Raw genomic sequence first — 21,470 nt, forward strand, 5'->3', positions numbered from 1 at the left:
ATAAATTCATAAAATTCATGTTAGTGCTGCTGTGAGTGGCATGAATTGATAAGGTGGTAATAACTGGCTAAGCATTCATATTGTCATCCCTGAAAATCAAAGGCTGCTTATATGTGGGATTTTGTGTGACAAATGTGTCAAATTGGTGAATTGAGAGTATCTGCAGTGTTTTGCCCACATGCATTTCCACTATGATATGGATGTGTGTGTTATGTATACATACATATAATGTACATGTGACAGAAATGAGGGTTACATTTTATTTCTTTTTGCTCTTTTTGAGTTTTTTCTTTGTCCTTGCTAAATTTTTTTTTGTAGATGATGTAAACAAAATACTTAAGAGGACTGTCATAATTCAAAATCAAAGTCTCTAAGGATACAGTGAATAAAAAATACACTGTTTACTCTCCTTGAATCATTTACATGAATGTGAACATTATTTATCTCAACAAATGCTCCATTCTGTATTGGAAGGAACTATTCTGCAATATTTTGAGAATCATTTTCGTAAAGTACTATATTTCACAAAATTGTGTAATTTTTTACTGATTATGTTCAAGCTAAATAGTTATTTAGGACAACATCCCTACACTATAATCATAAAACAATAGCATACTAGAAAGTATTGAGATTTTTTTTTGCCCAGAATATACACAATTAAACATCCGCTTGCCTGTTCAAAAACAAGAATCCCACTTATTTTTTATATTATTATAAATGCAAGTGAAGGATATGGTTTTTGACATTGTGATTGCTTAAATTGACATTGTGTTCTTACTTGCAGCAAACGAGTGGAAGTAAATCACCGCAAGCTGGGAATGGTATTTAAATGAATAAGTGTTTTAGTATCGAAAGTTTCTTCAGCTCTATCAAGAAACCTTGAATAGTTTGTAGTGAATGTATTATAGCACTGTGCTTGTTTATTTAACCCTTTAAAAGAGCTACGATACTTTATCGATTTCTGTCCACATTTGCTTCAGAACTTACTCTCCAGTATTTGTTTTCAATAATGTTCACCCTCTCTTAGATGCGAGAGGGGTTACTCTGGTTCTGATCTAGAAGTCTACAGTCCTAATGTTCGAATACTTTCTAGTGATGTTATCAACCCAAATAATAAAATGTGTTCAGAATGGATGGCATAAAATATTATCTTTCATTGTATTAACAAGTTTTAAAATTCAAATTAATACCAATAACTTCAAAAGAATAGTATATAATTAGCACAAAATTTTAAAAATATAAATACTTAGGTACCATTGAGGAGGATATTTCTTATCAGCAGTAGCCAGTATCAGGTACTGATGACTTAGTCTAATCATTCTTGGACAAAGGCTATAGTACAGAACTTTAATGTTGTTTATTTAAGATAAAATGTTTTACTATATTTTATATGGTATGTTTTAAACAATACATTTAAATAACAAAGTCTATGCAGCCCTTGCTCATTTTTCTAGAGACTTAATTTTTAAACTTCAGTTTGAGTAAATCAATACATCTGTGCCTGGAGTAACAATTGCACTTGCTCTCTCTCTTTCTTGCTCTCTTTCTCTGTCTTTAAGAGCTTTACAAGGATGTGTGTGTGTGTGTGTGTGTGTGTGTGTGTGTGTAATTCTTACCTATGCTGTCCTAAAGGTAACGTTTTTCCCCCCTCTGGCTTTTTTCAGAATTTTCTTATTTATCTTTGATTTTCTACAGTTTCAAAATAGTATGCCTAGGTGTAGTTTTTGTTTTGTTTCATTTTGTTTTGTTTGTTTGTTTGGGGTTCTTTTTTTGCCGGGTGGGGGGGCCTTTATCTTGCTTGGCAATCTATGAGCTTCCTGGATCTGTGGTTTGGTGTCTGTCATTAATTTGGGGAAATTTGCAGTCCATATTGGTTCAAATATTTTGACTATTCTATTCTCTATTCTTCTGTCTCATTACTTCTATGTTACATTTTTTGTAGCTGCTCCACAGGCCTTGGATATACTGTTTGGTTTTTTTTGTTTTTTTGTTTTTGTCTTTGCTCCCTTTGCTTTTCAGTTTGGGTGATTTCTATTGAACCCTCAGGCTCAGAACTTCTTTCCTCAGCCATATCCAGTGTACTAATAAGCTCATCAAAGTCATTTTTCATCTCTGTTACAGTGTGATCTCTAGCATTTTTATTGGTTCTTTGTTAGATTTTTCCATTGCCTTCTTGTTCCTGTGTGCTATCTGCTTTGTCCATTAGAGTCTGGAGCATGCCAATCATGGTTGTTTTAAGTTCCTGGACTGATAATTCCAATATCCCTGCTGTGTCTGGTTCTGATGGTTGCCCTGTTTCTTCAAGTTGTGTTTTTTGCCTTTTAGTATGCCTTGTAATTTTTTCTTCATAGCCAGACATGTTCTTGCAGGTAAAAGGAACTGCTCTAAATGGGCCTTTCGTGATGTGGTTGTGAGCAGTTGGGGGAGGGGAAGCCTTCTCTAGTCCTGTAATTAGGTCCCAGTCTTTTAGTGAGCATATGCCTCTGGACTGTGACCTTCATAAGTGTGTCTCAATTTTTTTTTTTTCCTACCCGTTTAGATGAGACAGAATGATTAGAGTGGCCTGGAGTTGGGTACTTCTCTTCTCCCAGTGGAAGGCTAGAGGGGACTTGAATTGAGTCTGTCCTTCCCCCAGGTTAGTTAGGTGCTGATAATACCCCAGCAGTTAGGCTTTGGTTAACTAGTTTCTCCTGAGGGCAGGTCTTGTGAAGAAGAATGCAGTGCTCTGGCCAGTTACAGAATTGTTCTTTTCCCCTTCCCCTGCTGGAAGCCCAAGGGGGTTTTTCTTCAGTATTTACCGTGGGAATTTGGTCAAAAACTGGAGGTAACTAATATTGTGGGGCTCCCATGGAGTTTTTCACATCTGGAGGTGTCCTCTCTCAGCCTCCATCAATTCATCAATTACAGTTCAGGTTTTCTTACCTTGGTACCCAAGGTGGTTTCTGCTCATGAGTTTCTGCTCTGGTGAGTCTTGACTCCCTTCATTTGCTTGTCTGTTTCTCCAGTTTTGGAGAAAGCAGTTGTCTTTGTGCTTTCCTCTCTCTTGTGGATCCAAAACACATTGTTGATTTTTCAGTCTGTTAAGCTTTTTCCTGTTAAGAACAAGTGTGGACTTCCAAGACCCTTCACATGGAACTGGAAACTGGAAGTCTTTTGAGACATGTTTTATCTTCCTCTTTTGTCTGGAGGAGTTTATGTAGAATTGTCGTCAATTTTAACTTACAGGTTTGTTAGAATTCAGCAGGGGAGTGATCCTTGTCTTGAATCTTGGGGAGGATATTTTAACAAATGTAATTTTTAAGTAGATGTAAGGTTACATTGATTTATTCCTCTTGAATGAGTATTGGCAGTTTCTGACTTTCAAATAATTTGTCAATTTCGTCTAACTTACTGAATTTATTAGAATTAAGTTATGTTATTTTTTACTATTGAAATGTCTATTGGAACTGTAGTGATGATCCTCTTTCATTCCTGATATTGGTAACTTGCATCGTGTTTCTTTCTTGCCTGAGCAGTCTGGAACTTTTGACAATTTGGACAGAATAATCCTTGTGAGGACTGTCCTGCACATTGTAGAATATTCATCAGCATCTCTGGTCTCTATCCAGTAGATGTCAGAGGCATGTCCCCCTTGACAACCAAAAATATATCCAGACATTGATAAATGTCACCTGGGGGAAAAAATCCTTTCCAGTTGAAAACTACTGATCTGGTTAGATATTAATTGAAGGTACTAATTCTTTGAAAGACCTAGTTTTTGGTTTCATTGATATTCTCTGGTTTTCTCCAATTTCTTTTTTCCTGTAGTTTTATTTTATTTTATTTTTTATTTTTAAAAATTATTTAAAATTAATTCAATTTACTTAACATATACTGTATTATTAGTTTCAGGGGTAGAATTTAGTAATTCATCAGTTGCATATAACACCCAGTGTTCATTCTAAGTGAACACCCAGTGTTCATTTCAACTGCCCTCCTTAATGCCCGTCACCCAGTTACCCCATCCCCCACCCGCCTCCTCTCCAGCAGCCCTGTTTGTTTCCTAAAGTTAAGAATTGCTTATGATTTGCCTCCCTCTCTGTTTTTACCTTATTTTCTTTTTCTTCCCCTTCTCCTATGTTCATCTGTCAATTCTTAAATTCCACATATGAGTGAAATCATATGGTATTTGTCTTTCTCTGACTGACTTATTTTGCGAAGATTATACCTTCTATAATCTAGGTCCATCCACAATGTTGCCAATGGTGAGATTTCATTCTTTTTTATGGCTGAAAAATATTTCAGTGTGTGTGTGTGTGTGTGTGTGTGTGTGTGTGTGTGTGTGTATTACATCTTCTTTATTCATTCATCAATTGATGGGCACCTGGACTGCTTCCGTAATTTGGCTACCATAAATAATACTGCTATGAACATAGGGGTGCATGTATCCCTTTGAATTAGCATTTTGAAGAAACTCCATTCTGTTTTCCAGAGTGGCTGTACAAGTTTGCATCCCCACCAACAGCACATGAGGGTTCCTTTTTCTCACATCCTCACCAACACTTCTTGTTTCTTGTGTTTTTGAATTTAGCCATTCTGACAGGTGTGAGGTTGGAATTGCCTTTTATTCTTCTTTTATCCATAGGTTAATTAGAAATTTGTTGCCTAGTTTTTCCAATATTTAGAGATTTTGTTTTTAAGATTTTATATGTATGTATGTATGCATTTGGAGCATGAGTGGGGGTAGGGGAAGAGGGAGAGGGAGAGAGAGAATCTCAAGTAGACTCCACACTGAGTGCAGAGCCTGACATGGGGCTTGATCTCACCACCCTGACATCATGACCTGAGTCGAAATCAAGAGTTCATCACTCAACCAACTGAGCCAGGTGCCCTGAGCAATTTCTTTTTATTACCAACTTCTAGTTTTAGCAATATATTTTACACTAGTTTTTCTTACTTAGTCTTAAGCAACTCCTGTGCTTTATAGTACTAGCATATCTCAAATTGTCCAAAGTGGATTTTTACTGCTCAACAGCCATTTTTGGCTAGTGTCTGTTGTATTAGAAAGCATAGTTTATTTCCATATTTTCACTTTTAACTGTGTAATTCTATTTATAGTGGATTTTCATTGCATTTTGTTAGTCTTTCTTTTTATACTCTCTGATATTTGCCTTTTAGATTAAAACATTTAATGTTTGTAATAATCTTGTTAATTGTCATGCTGATTTTTTCCTATTTGTTACATCAACACATTGTCATTTTCCCTCTTTTCTTGCCATCTTTTTAATTAATTAAATTTTTAATTTCCATTTTATCTCCACTCTTTGCTTATTACCTATACTTCTTTGTTTTAGTTTTTGGTAATTGCTCTGAAGTTAAAAATACCCATATTTTGGGGCGCCTGGGTGGCACAGCGGTTAAGCGTCTGCCTTCGGCTCAGGGCGTGATCCCTGCATTATGGGATCAAGCCCCACGTCAGGCTCCTCCGCTATGAGCCTGCTTCTTCCTCTCCCACTCCCCCTGCTTGTGTTCCCTCTCTCGCTGGCTGTCTCTATCTCTGTCTAATAAATAAATAAAATCTTAAAAAAAAAAAAAACATATTTAACTTAACAAAATCTCCCTCCAAATAATATTAAACTATTTCACACAGAGTGTAAGAACCTACCAATATATATTTTCATTTTGCTTCTCCTCTTACTTAGCTTATTTTTAATATATAATTATATATGTTACAAAATTTACAAGGAATTATTACTTTGATTAAATTGTTATATTTTAAGTGTTTTTGAAAAATAAACTTTCTGTTTCATTGTTTTTTTTCTATTGTTTTTCAATTTTATTGATTTCTTCTCTTATGTCTTTTTTTTCTCTATGTTTAGATTTATTTTGCTCTTATTTTTTTGGTTCCTTGAAGTAGGAACCTATATTATTTATCTGAGACTTCTCTTTGTTTCTAATGTGAGCATGAAGTGTTGTTAATTTCCTTCTCAGTACTGCTTTAGTTGCATCCTACATTTTTTAATATGTTATGTTTTTATTTTCACTCAGACCCATTTTTTTAAAGACTTATTTATGTTTTTTAAAAAGAGAGAGAGAGTGCATGTGCAAATGGGGGGAGGGTGAGAGGGAGAAGGAGAGAGAATCCTAAGCAGACTGTGTGTGTGGAGTGTGAAGTCAATGTGGGGCTTGATCCCAGGACCCTAAGGTCATAACCTAAGCTGAAATCAAGAGTTGGATGCTCAACTGACTGAGCCACCCAGGTGTCCTAGATCCATGGGTTTTTATAACAATTTCTTTTGAGCCCTTCTCTTTGACCTAAAAATTATTTAGTAGCGTGTTGTTTAATCTCCACATGTTTAGAGATCTTCCTATTGTTTTTCTGTTACTGATTTCTAGTTTAACACCTTGAAATTTAGAGAATACACTCTGTATGATCTCAATTCTTTTGATCTTGTTAGATTTTTTTTTAATGCCCCAGGTTTATATAACCTATCTTATGAATATACCATGAATACTCTGGGGGAAAAAATGATATTCTGTGGTTCTTGGTTTGAGTCTTCTATGTAGATTCATTAGCTCTCATTAGGTGATTGTGCTGTTTACCTTCATTTTTGAAGACTATATTTTTTTAGTGTTCAGAATTCTATTTTGATTGTTATTAGTTTTAGCATCTTGAACATAGAATTGTATTATCTTCTGGCTTCATTCTTGCTGTCACTAACTCAACTGTCATTCTCTTGTTTTTTAAAGGTAGTCTGTATTTTTATTGTGTTTGCTTTGAGGAGCCATTGGAAAGAATGATTGTGATTTCAGATTATGGTCCCCTGGTGGCAACTCATTTTATAATTAGGCAAATACTACAATAATTCTATCAATTGATTGAATTTTAGAATCATTTTTAACTGATCCAAGCAAGCTGAAGAAAGTTCTGGCGTCAGGAATATGGAACCAGCATAGATTTTTGTGTATTTCTCCAAAGTCTTTCATAAAAGACATAGAAATCAACTCAGGGTGGAATGAAAGCAAAACGACAACTTAGCATTAGCCAGCCAACTTTGTTGTCTTTTTAGGCATTCATGCTTTCCCCATATTTTAAAGTGCCTGTATTGTTCTACCTGCTGCAGTATTTCCCTCAACTATGACATTTTCCTAGGTCACCATTAATGAAAACATTAGCAAGGAATGTTTACCTTTTACCAGAATGGCTTCTTCTGTTATGAAAAAGTGGTTTAGCAAGTCTCAAATTACCACCTGCTTGATTGGGTTACTCCTGGTACTACTCGTGGTAGTCTGCCTTCTGAGATAAGGCATTAAAATGGGATTAATGCAAAAGTACTGTATTGGGAGAAATGCCTCTTTGAAAGAAAAAAGAGAGCTTGCTAGGAAAAGCTGGAGGAAATAGCAGACATAATAAGAGTCTGACCTCGAGTAAAGTGGAGGCAGGAAAGTTGGATGAAGGCCTCCTAGATGTCCATAGTCTAAGGAATGTTTGGTAAATCTATCATGGAACCTTCAATCTAAAGATGTCCCTCAGAGGGACAATTTACCATTCTTATGGGGTTCTGTCATTGGTTAGGATTAGCCCCTGGGAAGCTTGGCCTTATTCCAAATGCTGTCTTGGATTTCAGAGGACTATCTGGGATCTTGCTTCATTACACTTTGTAGTTGGTGTTCTGTTTGGTGCTTACTCAAGGCAACCACAGATTCGTAACTTTATAAAAACTTTTGCCTCAGTGTTAAATGATATCACTGCTGGCCAGTTTATCCTAAAGATACACTGTGGCTTATTAAACTAGTACCTTCTATTCTAGAGAAGGTGTGAGTTAGCAACATTAATATCTCTATCTTATAGATGAAGAAAATGAAATTAGAAGACAGATAATTTTCTCCTATTCATTTAGCTAGTTAATGAGATAACTTAAGATTCAAACTTACATCTGTCTGAATCCCAAATCCACACTGAAACAACTATGCATACTGTGAGACCAAATGCCTTTAAAGTTTGACATTCCTAATAGTTCAAAAAGCAATAATTGCTTTTTTTATTGGAGAAAAAAATTAGTGGGATGTGAGGGTATAAGGCCGGAGAGAGGGGATGAAGAATCTGATTTTATTTTATTTTTAAAAAATTAATGAACTTCGTTTATTTTACAGATTTTCTGGGCTACTCTTGGCTTTTTGCATATCCATATAAATTTTAGCATCGATTTGTCAAATCTTCTCCCTCTACCAAAAATATCCCCAAAACTTACTAAAGTTCAGGTTAGATTGCATTGAATTTCTAGATCAATTCTGAAGGAATTATAATATTGAACATTCCAACCCATAAACCTAACAGCTATTCGCTTATTTAGTTTTTTTATTATGCTCACTTTTTTTTTTCATTGACCTCTGGGTACTTAGTCGTTTTTTTTTCTGTTTTTTTTTTTTTTAATGCCATTGTAAATGGTGCACTTTAAAAAATTCAGTTTCTAATTGTTGCTGTCATATAGAAGTACAAGTGATATTTGTACATGACTTGGTATTCAGAAATCTTGCTAATTGATAAATTCTTTTAGATTGTAAACTTAATCATGTCATCTGCAAATAATGGCATTTTATTTTCTTCCCACTCAATCCATTTTTTTTTTTAACATTAATGCCCTGGCCTGAAACCTCAGGTACTATATTTTCCCAACATACAGTGAAGTTGAAAGAATTTTATAGCAGACATCTGTATGCCCACAACCTAGATCCTACCATTCTAGATATACCATTTACCGTACTTGCATTATTATACATCTATCAGTACTTCTATCTATCCATCAATCCATTCTTTATTTTATTCTTTTTTAGATTTATTTTGAAGTAGTTTCAGACATTAAGTACACCTCCCCTTAAATACTTTGGCATGCCCATCATTATCTAGTGCCATTACGAATAGGAGAAGTGATAATGGACATCCTCTTCTTGCTCCCAATATTAGAAGGGAAGTTTTTGATATTTTAAGAATGATGTGTTTGCTGTAGGTTTTATGTAGATAATCATTATCAAATTAAGATGGTTTCCTTATTAATTTTAGTTTGCTAAAATAAACATTTATATCACCTGATGATCATTGAATTATTTTTGTTTTTTTTTACAAGAGAAAGGATTGAGTGATAGTGAAACAAAAAGGATGAAGTAATTTTAGAAGAAAAAAAATTGTGCAGTTTTATTTACTTGTCTCTAGGAATTCCTTATGTATAGCAACATTGTGAGAGTTAAGCTACCAAAACATAAAATACTCACCAGAATAGGTAAACCTTGTCTATGGGTCATACCACTTAAGAAGCTGTTGAATGTTAATATTTTCTGGATGTAAGAGATTAGCATTATTCATGATTTAGTAAACATAAGTTTAACAGACTTGCATGGTTTTAATAATTTAATTCAGAATATGTTTTTCAGTATTTAACTTAGAATACTCTAATTCTGTAGATATAAGCATATATATTTCATAAAGATGCAATTTAATTTTTAAAGATATTAATAGCCTCTTTTGCCTACAAAATATACATTAAAATCTTGCAGAAATTTAAACGGTGTGCCACAGGTTTTTTTAAAGGTGTGATGATAATAGCACTGATACTATTTAGCCACAAGAACTGACAAGGGCAGACCTTACGTGGATAAGAGGCAGTGATTTAGGATATGATCTCTAAGTATCTGAAAAGTACTCCAAAAAAATAAGAAGGAGTAATTAATTCTTGAAACTTTATCTCATACGTAGAAAAATATTATTAGTTTTTTGTATGACAGAAGACTTTTCTATATAACATAAATTTTAGAAACACTTTTTTCTTTTTTTTAAAGATTTTATTTATTTATTTATTTATTTATTTATTTATTTATTTATTTGACAGAGAGAGAGACTGAGAGAGAGAGAGTGTGCAAGCACAAACAAGGAGAGAGGCAGAGGGAAAGGGAGAAGAAGGCTCCCTGCTGAGCAGGGAGCCCAATGCTGGGCTAGATCCTAGGACCCTGGGATCATGACGTGAGCCAAAGGCAAACGCTTAACCAACTGAGGCACCCAGGTGTCCCTGAAAAACATTTTTCTTAACATGTCAGAGGAAATCCTAGGTTGGCCGATCCTGGTAAAACTGAGGGGTTGTGATATTTGAAGTCATTAAATTATAATATGGAAAATGTTGTACTAAATGGAGAGTTTTGAGTATTATAGTAAGAACTTCACTTAGAAATTTCACAATCCTTGGGAGTTTATTCCAAAGTTGCATTGACTATTTAATTTTAACTTTATTGATATTTTATATGTATGTATAGATATGGACGTCTATTTACCAAGTATCTATCATCTATCTACCTACATATCTATCCTTCTATCCACACACATATATGCATGCACAGTAAAATAAGTGCCATTTATTGATTCCTTATGCTCTGGCACAAAGCCAATCACATTATATTTCACGTTTTATTAGGAATCTAATACTCACTATGCACTGGCTTATATTCCAACAGAAACTGAGGGAAATTAAGCCTTGGTGCCTTTGATTCTTTTCTTATCTTCTTTCAGCATTTGCTTTTGCTGCTTCAAAACTCTTTTTTTTTTTTTTCAATGATGATTCTTATTTATTCAATGGATAGACGGAAAGTCAGAAAGCATTTTTCTTTGGAACTTGTGATTATGATCAAAGGGTTGCTTAGAAGAAAAGTGAAGAATACATAATGCTCCCCCCTGGTATTTATCAAGGGCACAGGGCCACAGGAAGTCTGTACTCAGTGATCAATGAGTGCCAAAGCATAGCATATGTCCTCCCCCAAAAAACTCTCCAAACTTTCCTTCCTACCTCTTTATTTCTTTTCTTTTTTTTTTTTTTAAAGATTTTATTTATTCATTCGACAGAGATAGAGACAGCCAGCGAGAGAGGGAACACAAGCAGGGGGAGTGGGAGAGGAAGAAGCAGGCTCATACCAGAGGAGCCTGATGTGGGGCTCGATCCCATAACGCCGGGATCACGCCCTGAGCCGAAGGCAGACGCTTAACCGCTGTGCCACCCAGGCGCCCCCCTACCTCTTTATTTCTGTTTAGGCGATATCAGTTATCATGGTAGGAGAAGAAGGCATAATTGCAAAGCCATTAGAAAATCCTGGAATGTAGATGAGGGATTCGAGTACTTGCGAACACTCCCAGTGGAAGTCAGACTGGAATATCTCATACTTTTGATGTATTGAATTCCACAAGATCAGTGAAATCTCTATTAGTCAGCAAACTGGAAAGCTGTAGCCTTCTTCAAGAATCATGGCTGCTAAAGATGGGATATTATTATTTCTCATAAAACATAGACCAATCATATCTGGTTCTATGAGGGGCCATTATTATTCATGTTTAACTCATAAACAGTTGATGCTCAACGTGGTTAAACTACTTGAGGTGGGGTTGAAAGTTTATAATCTTACTGCTTCCTAAATGCAAGCCGTGACTGCAGAAACTAGTATATTATGGAAACACTCAATTCTGAAATATAAAATATGTGGCTACTAACTAATCCATAGCAAATGCATTGCTGGAGAAAGTTTAATGCTCTCAATGCTCCTTATTTTTTTTTTCTTTAAATTTTCATAGGGCATGTCTCCTTTCTGTCTCTCTCCATTCTAGATGAACCAAAAATGAGGTGATGGGAGGTTTTGGGAAGCTGCTCTCAATCCAGAGGGGTGCTTTATCTTGTGGTGGTTACTGAGAAAACCTTATGCCTCATGGTACTCCCATATTTAGCATCACCCATCTATGGGGTCTGAGGATCCAATCTTTGCTCCTACTGCCATGTGGAAGCTCACTGGAGCAACATTGACCTACTGGGCATCATGGTGGGCAAATCAGCCAAACTCATCCAGAATTCGGGGCATGGTGAATAGGGTAAAAGTTCTATGTTCCACATATTTAACTAGAAATCCTTATCCAATATCCTATATGTTTTAACTGTTACTTTTAGAGTGTTCAAAGTTGAATAAATAGTGTTCACCCTTAAGGCTGATTCTGCCCTTGTTGAGTACACACACACACACACACACGATTTCAGGTTTAGTGGAATTTTGTGTGTGTGTGTGTGTTTACTTCTTTTCCTCTTCACAAAATAAGCATATATTAGACTATGTAGAGGTAAGCTTGTTTTCTAGAGTATTCTCAAACACATCCAACTCATCCAAAGCAGAACCAGCCTCAAGTATATTTGCCAAATGCCTTAATCTCCTGATTTACTTGTTTGTGCCTTTAGCAACAGACACTCCTGAGATGCTGATCTGCTGTGTACTCTTGCTTCAGCTACAGAAAGAAAAGTAAAGAAGGTTTTCTGTTGAATGTTCGGTAGCTAATTAGACTTTCTATTATCTAAATACTAATTTGTGTCTTATTCAATCTACTCACTTAAGGTGAAATACCAATTAAGTTTTTTCTCTTCATGATTTTCTTGAAGACAACAAAATAGCTAATGAATGGAGGGGGGTTCAGAGTTTCAGTGAATGCAAATCAATATACACAGGGAGTTTATATATTTTATTAGGGTTTTCACACATACAGAGGCAAGTTGGTTTGTATGGATTTACTATTATTAAAAATCAGTAAAACTGGTAACAGGACAAGTATGCCACAATGGGAGAACAGATTTAAGCCAGTGATGTCTTTGAGTGAGGTTCCTTCTACATCTCGCCTATTTCCTCCATGCTGCTGTGTTCTCTCTTCACTACATCAGTGTATTTGAAATCTCAGCAGGCTTGAGTCTATTCCTGCTGCGAGTGTGTGTGTGAGTGAGTTTAAGTTCCCTTGGGAGGCAAAGTCACACTGATAGTAACTTTCTGTTAGTGGCAATTCAGAAAAACCTTATGTTGCCAAAGACTACTGCATGACTCTACTAAGTACTATTTATTGATGTAGTGTTTAAGTATGTTTTTGTGAAAGGAAGCTCAGGCTTCTTTAGAAGGGAAAAATGGTTTCTGGAGTACTTGGTTAGGCCTCTTTTGCATGATGAAACCAGTAATCAAAAGAGTATGAAAATGTTGTATAACTTTTTATTTTGAAATATATTAAGACTCATAGTAAATTGCAATAACAGTACAGAGCTTGCCTGAGTACTTCCACTTAGCTCTCCCCGTTAATAACATCTAACATGGCCACAGCACATTATCAAAGCCAGGAAACTAACACTGATACAATCCTATTAACTAAACTACAGACCTCATTCAAATTTCACTTTTTACCTGCCCTTGTTTTTGTTTTGTTTTGTTTTTTGGCATGTACCATGATAAAAGTCTTATCATATGTTTAGATCCATATAATCACTACTAAAATCAAAACACAGAGCTGTTCCACCAAAACAGACAAATTCCCTAATCTCTGGCTCCATTCCTGTAATTTTGTCATTTTGAGAATGTTATATAAATGGAATCAAGGAGTATATAACCTTTTATGGCTGGCTTTTCCCACCCAACATAATGCCCTTGAGGTCCATCCAAGGACTTAAGTATATCACTAGTTCCTTTCTTTGACTGCTGACTAGAATTTCATAGTATGAACATTCATGGTTTATGTTTTTGTTTTTGCATGAGGAAAACCTTTAAAAATTGATTTTTAAAATTTTTAACTGAGGTATAATTGACATATAACATGATATTAATTTGAAGTGTACAACATAATGATTCAATATTTGCATAAATTACTAAACAATCAGCACCAGTCTAGTTAGCATCCATCACCAATATAGTTACAGAATTTTTTTCTTGTGATGAGAACTTTAAGATTTACCGTTTAGCAATTTTCAAATGTGCAATATAATATTATTAAGTATAGTTTCCCTGATGTACATTACATTCCCATCACTTATTTATTTTACATCCAGAAATTTATGCCTTTTGATTCCATTTTGTCCACTCCCCACCCCCACCTCTTGCAACCATGAATCTGTTCTCTGTATATATTTTGTGGGTTTTTTGGTGTTTTTTTTTTTAGATCTTACATGAGATTTTAACAGTATTTGTCTTTCTCTAACTTATTTCAATTATCAGAAAGCCCTCGAGGTCCATCCATGTTGATGCAAATGGCAAGATTTCATTTTTTATGGCTGAATAATATCCCATTCCATATATATATATCATCATTTCTTTATCCATTCACCTATCAGTGGACACTTAGGTTGTTTCTGTATCTTGGCCATTATAAATACTGCTGAAATAAACATGGTGTGCATTTTTCTGAGTTAGTATTTTTATGTGCTTCAGATAAATACCCAGAAGTAGAATAGCTGGATCATATGATAGTTTTATTTTTAATTTTTGGAGGAACCTCCACACTTTTCTATAGTGACTCTATACTGTTTTCGATTCCCGCTAACAGTGCACAAGGTTTCCCTTTTCTCCTCATCCTTGCCAATACTTGCTATTTCTTGTCTTTTAGATAATAGCCATTTTAAGGATGTGAAGTGATATCTCATCGTGGTTTTGATTTGCATTTCCCTGATGATTAGTAATGTGGAACATCTTTTCATGTGTCTGTTTGCCATTTACATGTCTTTATAAAGATGTCTGTTCAGATCTTCTGCCCATTTTTTTTTATCAAGTTGTTTATTTTTTGCCATTAAGTTGTATGCGTTCGTTATAGTTTTTGGATATTAGTTCCTTATCAGATGTATGACTTACAAATATTATTTCTCATTCAGTAATGAGAAATGCCTTTTCATTTTGTGGAAGGTCTACTGGCAAAAAAGTTCCTTAAATTTTCGTTAATATATGAAAGACTTCATTTCTCTTACTTTTGAAAGACAGTTTTTCAAGCTACAGAATTCTAGGCTTTTGGGTTTTTCGTTCAGCACTTTAAATATTGCACTTTTCTTGCTTGGATGGTTTCTGAAGAGAAGTTGGAAGTAACTCTACTTTGTTGTCCTAAGGTAAGGTGTTTTTTCCCTCTGGCTTCCAGGATCAGTGGTTTGGTGTCTGACATTAATTTTGGCGGAAATTCTCTATCATTATTGTTTCAAATATTTCTTCTCTTCCTTTCTCTCTTTCCTTCTTCTAGTATTCTCATTATGCATATGTCACACTTTTTCAGTTGCCCCACAGTCCTTGGATATACTGTTCTGTTTTCTGAGTCTTCGTTATCTTTGCTTTTCATTTTTTGAGGATTCTATTGATATATTCTCCAGCTCAGAGATTCTTTCTCCAGTTGCGTTCAGTTTATACTAAGCCTGTGAAAGGCATTCTTCATTTCTCTTAGTGTTTTTGATCTCTAGCATTTCTTCTTGGTTCTTAATTAGGATTTCCAATTTTTGTTTACATTGCCTGTCTGTTCTTGCATGCTGTCTACTTTATCCATTAAAGCCCTTAGCATATTAATCATAGTTATTTTAAATTCCCAGTATGATAATTCCAATATCCTTGCCATGTCCAGTTCTTCAAATTGTGTGTGTGTGGGGGGGGAGGGGATTGTCCTTTGATTTGACTTATAATTTTTTCTTGATAGCCGGATATTATGTTTTGTATAAAAGGAATTGCTTTAAACAGGTCTTTATTAATATGGTAGTGAGGTGTTGGGGCAGGGGAAGCATTCTATAGTCTTATGTCTAGGTCTCAGTCTTTTAGTGACCTTATGCCTCTGGAATATAAACTTCAAAAGTGTTTTTTTTTTCCACACCTTTAGGTGCAACAGGATAGCTAGAGTGGGCTAAAGTTGAATATTTCCCATACTCCAGCATCTTAGCTCCTGTTACCTAGTTTTTCTGGAGGGCACACCTTGTTGAGAACAGAGTACTCCGGTATATCTCAAAATGGCTCCTTTTTCCCTCCCCATGCCCAAAGCAGGAGTGGATTTTTCTCTGATATTTACTGTGGGAATCTGTTTGAGATCCTGGAAGTAAGTCTCATAATATTTTGAGGGTGTCCCTGTGACTGGGTCCCCTGGAGGAGCTTTTAACACTCAGAGTTGTCCATATGGAGCCTCCAGCAATTTATCAATTACAGTTCAGGTTTTCTGATGGGGACTCATTTTCCTGTAGTGGTTTCTGTTTGTGAGCCTCTGTCTGGTAAGCCATGACCCTTTGTATTTTCCTGTCTGTTTCTCCAGTGTTTGGGGGCATTGGTTTGCCCTGAATTCTTTCCGTTCTTATGGATCCAAGAAAAGTTGATTTTTCAGTCTGTTCAGCCTTTTTACTTGATGATAGGATAGAGTAGTGACTTATAAGCTCCTTGCATATGGAACCAGAAATTGGAATCAGATTTTACTTTTTAATCTAGATTAAAATATCTTTTAAAATTTACTACAAAATGTCAATATAGTCAAAGTATGAATAATAGTAAAAGTTCTCTGTACCTATCTCATGCATGAGCTCTAAAGCATTGCCAGCAGTTGTAGTGTCTCATACAGTTCTTCTTAATTGCAAAAGTAAAAACTCTGAATTTGTTTCTTACTATCTCATGCTTTAAAATATAGTTTATATATCATGACATTGTAATTTATGTGTGTTTATTCTGTGACTTGCTTTTCTAAGTATTCAACTTTACATTTGTGAGATTTGTGTATGTTGGTAAATATAGCTTTAGTTTATCTGCTACGTTGGATTCCATTGCATGACTATTGTATAACATATGTTTGTGTTGATAGACATTTAGGCTACTTCGGTTATCTTTATAACAAGAACTTCTAATAATACTCTTCTGTTTCCTTCTGTACTTGTGCATTAGTTTCTCTAAAGTTTATACCTAAGAGTAAAATTACTGAGTGGAAGGTAAACATGATTTATCTATATAATATGGGGCCCCATTGTTCTCCAGTTGGTTTTATATAATTAATATCCCTCGAAGCACTAGCTGGTGGCTCTGTTTGCGCCACACCATCATAACACCTGATACTCATAGTCTCTTTGATTTCTGCCACACTAATGGGAATGAAACGGATTCTCATTCAGGTGTTATTACTGAGTTTCAGTATTTTTTCATGTATTAATTGGTCAAGCCTGTCTTCATTTATGAATAACTAGTTTATTTTATCCCATGGAGTTTTTTTGTCTTTATACACTTCGTGTACTAACACTTTATTGCTTATATGCCCTTGGGATATCTTTTCCTAGTTTGTAATCTGTCTTGTTTTTCTTATAATGATTCTGAAGAATAGTAATCGATATGAGTGCATATAAATTTAGCAATATTTTATGTACTTTTTTGGATTTAATTTATTTTAAACTACTGTGAGAAAATATAGCAAAAATTCTAAAATGTTTCTTATAGATTCGTGCTTAATGCATGTGGAACTGATATTTGGTATTGCTTGTTATAGGGACCTATTCCCTATTCCACCTTTGATAATTATCACAGTATAATTTATTAAATACTTCATCCTTTCCTGATCTGAAATGCCACTTCCATCATATATTAAAATTCTAAATTTACATTTCTGTGAACTATATTTATTCCAACACTATATTTATTTAATACTTTCATCAAAGCTAGTGTTTCAAATTTTAGGATATCTTTAAAATATTAAAATTTCTTATGTATCAACATGATATATAGATACACATTTCTATGTATTTAATATATTTCAATACAGTTTTATAATTTGTTCCATAATGATTATGATCACCTTTTATTAAAGATATGTCTCTGATACCTACACATATACCACACACATAGAAACATAACATAAACATTCATATGAAAAGTAGGAGATTGAGCTGAGAGATTCTGTTGAATTGAGATTGAAAGGGAAAAAGAGTTTCTATGCAATGGAATCATTTTAAAAATATGCTAACTTTGTTGTTGTTTTCTAGCTTTGTATATTGATTGTATCTTTGCCAAAATTGCTAAATTCTCTCGTAAATTCTAAAGATTTTAGGTTCCTTTGGGTTTTCTATATAGAAAGTAACATGAGAGCTCTGCTTCTTCATTTATAATCTCCATAATTTTTTATCTTTCTCTTGACATGTATAATAGCTAGACCTCCATATCTTTCTTTCTTCTTTCCTAGAAATGGCTCAGTCTCCTGTTTCATCCTTGTTTTGCAGGCAAATTCATATTTTCTTCTGCTGCTTCTTTATTTTTCTAAACTCCAGTACTGGGTGCCCCAGTAATCAGACCTTTGATTTCCTCTCCTCTCTCTCTATATATTCCTAAGTACAGACATTTCACCTCATTGCATTAAGCATTTTTTTTAATTTAAATTCGATTAGTCAACATATAGTACATCATTAGTTTCAGGTGTAGTGTTCAATAATTCATCAGTTGCATATAACACCCAGTGTTCATCACTGGGGTGCCTGGCTGGCTCAGTCAGTAGAGGAGGGGTATTTTTCTATATAAATATGAGAGTAATTTTTCAAGTTCCCTGAATCCCACTGCATTTTTCAATGAATATGCATTGAGTTATAAGTGATTTGGAAAATGTTGAGGATATTTTTGTTTCTACTCCCAGGATCACTTCTTTTATCATCTTTGGATAATAGCCATGAGGTTTGGTTCAGATTCCAAAGGTAGTTGTTTAGTGGCTTAAGTTAATCAGCACCTGGCATTTTTCTCACCATAGTGATTAGTTGAGTTGAATATATAACTGCAATTTGACTCATGAGAATGTATTACAGTATTTTTATTTGAAGGTTGTGAAATACATACTTCTCCCCTCCACTACTCCCAACGTGGACAGGGAATTCCATAGCCCAGGGAGCTTTTGGTAACTAACTTGAAACCAGGAAAACACAACAGAACAGCACAAAAACTTCAGAATAAAGCTAACAGAGCAGAACATATACTGAGATGGAAAAAATAAAGTGAGACTTTGGACATAGTCAATAAGTTAAGCCAACTTTGAATTTTGGTTTTCCTTTGAACTTTTAGTTACACGAGCCAGTAAATTCCCTGGTCCATAATGCCAGTTTGATTTGATCTGATGTTACTTTTTACATTTAATGACCTAATTGACATAGGGATAAGCAATGCCATTTTTGTATTTTATCTTCCCAGTCAGGAAAGGAATATGACCTCCATTTGTTTACATCTTTTCTGTGTGCCTCAGTAAATGTTTGTCTTTCTATACATATCCTGCCAATTTTACTATGTTTATTTCTTGTGGGTGTCCTAGAAGATATTACTGTAGTGACTAAACTGACAACATAAGTTGAACCTCCAATTTTATAGACATTAGCTACACATGCAAAATGGTGAAGGAAAGCATTGTTTGGGAGTCCTTTAAAAATTCAAAATATGGTTCATAATAAGAAATAAACTAAATGTAGTAAATTCTCACTTCTAAATAGTATACATAAAAAGACTAAGATTAATATATTATTTGAAAAATCATAGAAAATATCCTGATCATGATACCTGGCTCTAAAACAGGAAATTATACTGCAAATGATTCAAAATAGATTAGCAAAAATGGAAACATCTACAAAATGATGCTTAAATTTAGCCTAAAGGTGAAAAAACATTTTATGAATACCAACTATGTTGACAGGAAGTTTAAACTTACCTATAGCCCTTGGCTTTTGATGAATGAAACATTTCTTAAACTGCTACTATGAAGACAAATGGAAAAATTTCAGAAACCTATGGAAGCTATTAAAATATAAACTGGTATAAACTTTATAAATTCTTAAAAGAAACACTGCTTTACTGAAGGGAATAAATCTTTTGTTGAATTGATCATTTGGTGAAACAATCATGACGAACAGCTATTTGGTGAAATATTTCTGCGGCTATTAACATTCTCTTTTCTCTAAAGCTTATTGTGAAAATTCTTTATTTTATGTCTTTTGCTCTACATTGGTATTCAGTAACTCTGTGCCTGATATTTTTAAATAAAAGTGCAGTAGAAATAAATTATATTTGCTTTTGGATTGGCTATCAAGCACTCTATGACACGTAAGCCATATCTAGATCATTAAAGTATAAACAATTCTGAAGTTTTGTAGTGAATGTCTAATTCTGAGTATAGCCTTCCTTTCCATTTGTTTCCTCTGATTTCCCAAGTCCATGGTAAATATGGAGATTTAACTTACTTTTAGAGCTATCTCTACAGCTAGAAGTATAATGTTTCAGTATAATTAAAATTGGCTTCTGAATTGTAAAAAGACTAAACTACAATTTGGCTCAATTCTTGGTAGACAGATTAATTATACCCATGAGACTAATTACTTTTCCCATTTTGATGTTTTAAAATTGTAGTGTGGATTTTGTGCCTTGAGGTAATTAAGCAATTGTTTATTTTTGAGGATTAACTCAAATGACTTACATTAGAGAACTATACCCTGGGAAAATATTGCTTTGTTTTAAAGGCAACAATGCAAAAATGCTAACATTTCATTGTCCTTTGTATTTTAAGCATGATATTTAATTAACTAAATAATTAAGGACTTATTAATTATGACCAATTTTTACTTTTAAAATAAATGTTACAAAAATGTCCAGTTTAAATACCGATATTGATATAAATGTAAATTAGTCAATTATGTAATTCATTTTATTAAGGTCATCAGAAGCACTCCAAACACTGTCACGTAAAATAAAGGGCAATCTAACCTAGTTTTTAAATTAATTGATCTAATTATGTACATTTCTATAATTTATTTCCATGAAAAGGGTACATATTGATAAAATACAGTACTTTTTGCTTGATTTAATCTTTTGAATCTTGCATGCTTCCTTTAAAATTGCACATGTGAATTTCTCAGTTTGCACTCTTTTGAAAGTTTTATCATCTTGACAAGATGCTAAACCCATATTTATATCTAACTATAATAATAATGTAGTGACATTATTCAACAGCTTATCTTCAAAGAGCTCAAAGGCTGTAGATAATACGTTATCACACACATCACAGCATTCTTGTGAATTCCACTGCTTTCTTTTCTTTTTGTTTGAATTAAATAATCCTTGAATAGTAGAAAATGAAAACACTATACTGGGAGCATTTTGAACAGCATTGTTTATTATTTCTTAACTCTAAAATAGGAATTTTGAATTTTTAAGGTTTTCTAAAAAGTTTCAATGACAAGTAATTAGAAAAAATATGCAACTAATCTAATTCAACCTTTCTCATAAAGCAGGATGACCTTTATATTTTTCCATACATAGCATCACTCAATTGTACTTGAGGTCTCCTATGTCAGGAGAAAATCTCTTCCAGTATTAAGTAGTTATATCGCTAAAATATAGTTTTCATATTGAGCTACAATCTGTCTGCATGTACAGTTCACCCTTTGGCTCCTATTCTTTACCATAGGATGATACATCACAAATATTGACCATTGATCAAATATTCACCACAATCCCAGGCCAATATTTGAGCAACATTGAGGCATTTCTATTAATGAGTGAAAACTTGATGGCAGGTTATAACCTGCAAAGAGCTCAGATTTACAGTTTCTGAATTATCTGTGCACTATGAGTAGCCAGTATCTTTGAGAATGGGAGAGATTCTGAAGAGACTTTGTTGCATTAAGAGAATAAATTGGACAGGGAAAATTCTGAGTGTTAAC

The sequence above is a fragment of the Ursus arctos genome, unplaced genomic scaffold (assembly GCF_023065955.2).
Source record: "Ursus arctos isolate Adak ecotype North America unplaced genomic scaffold, UrsArc2.0 scaffold_13, whole genome shotgun sequence".
Classification (NCBI taxonomy): domain Eukaryota; kingdom Metazoa; phylum Chordata; class Mammalia; order Carnivora; family Ursidae; genus Ursus; species Ursus arctos.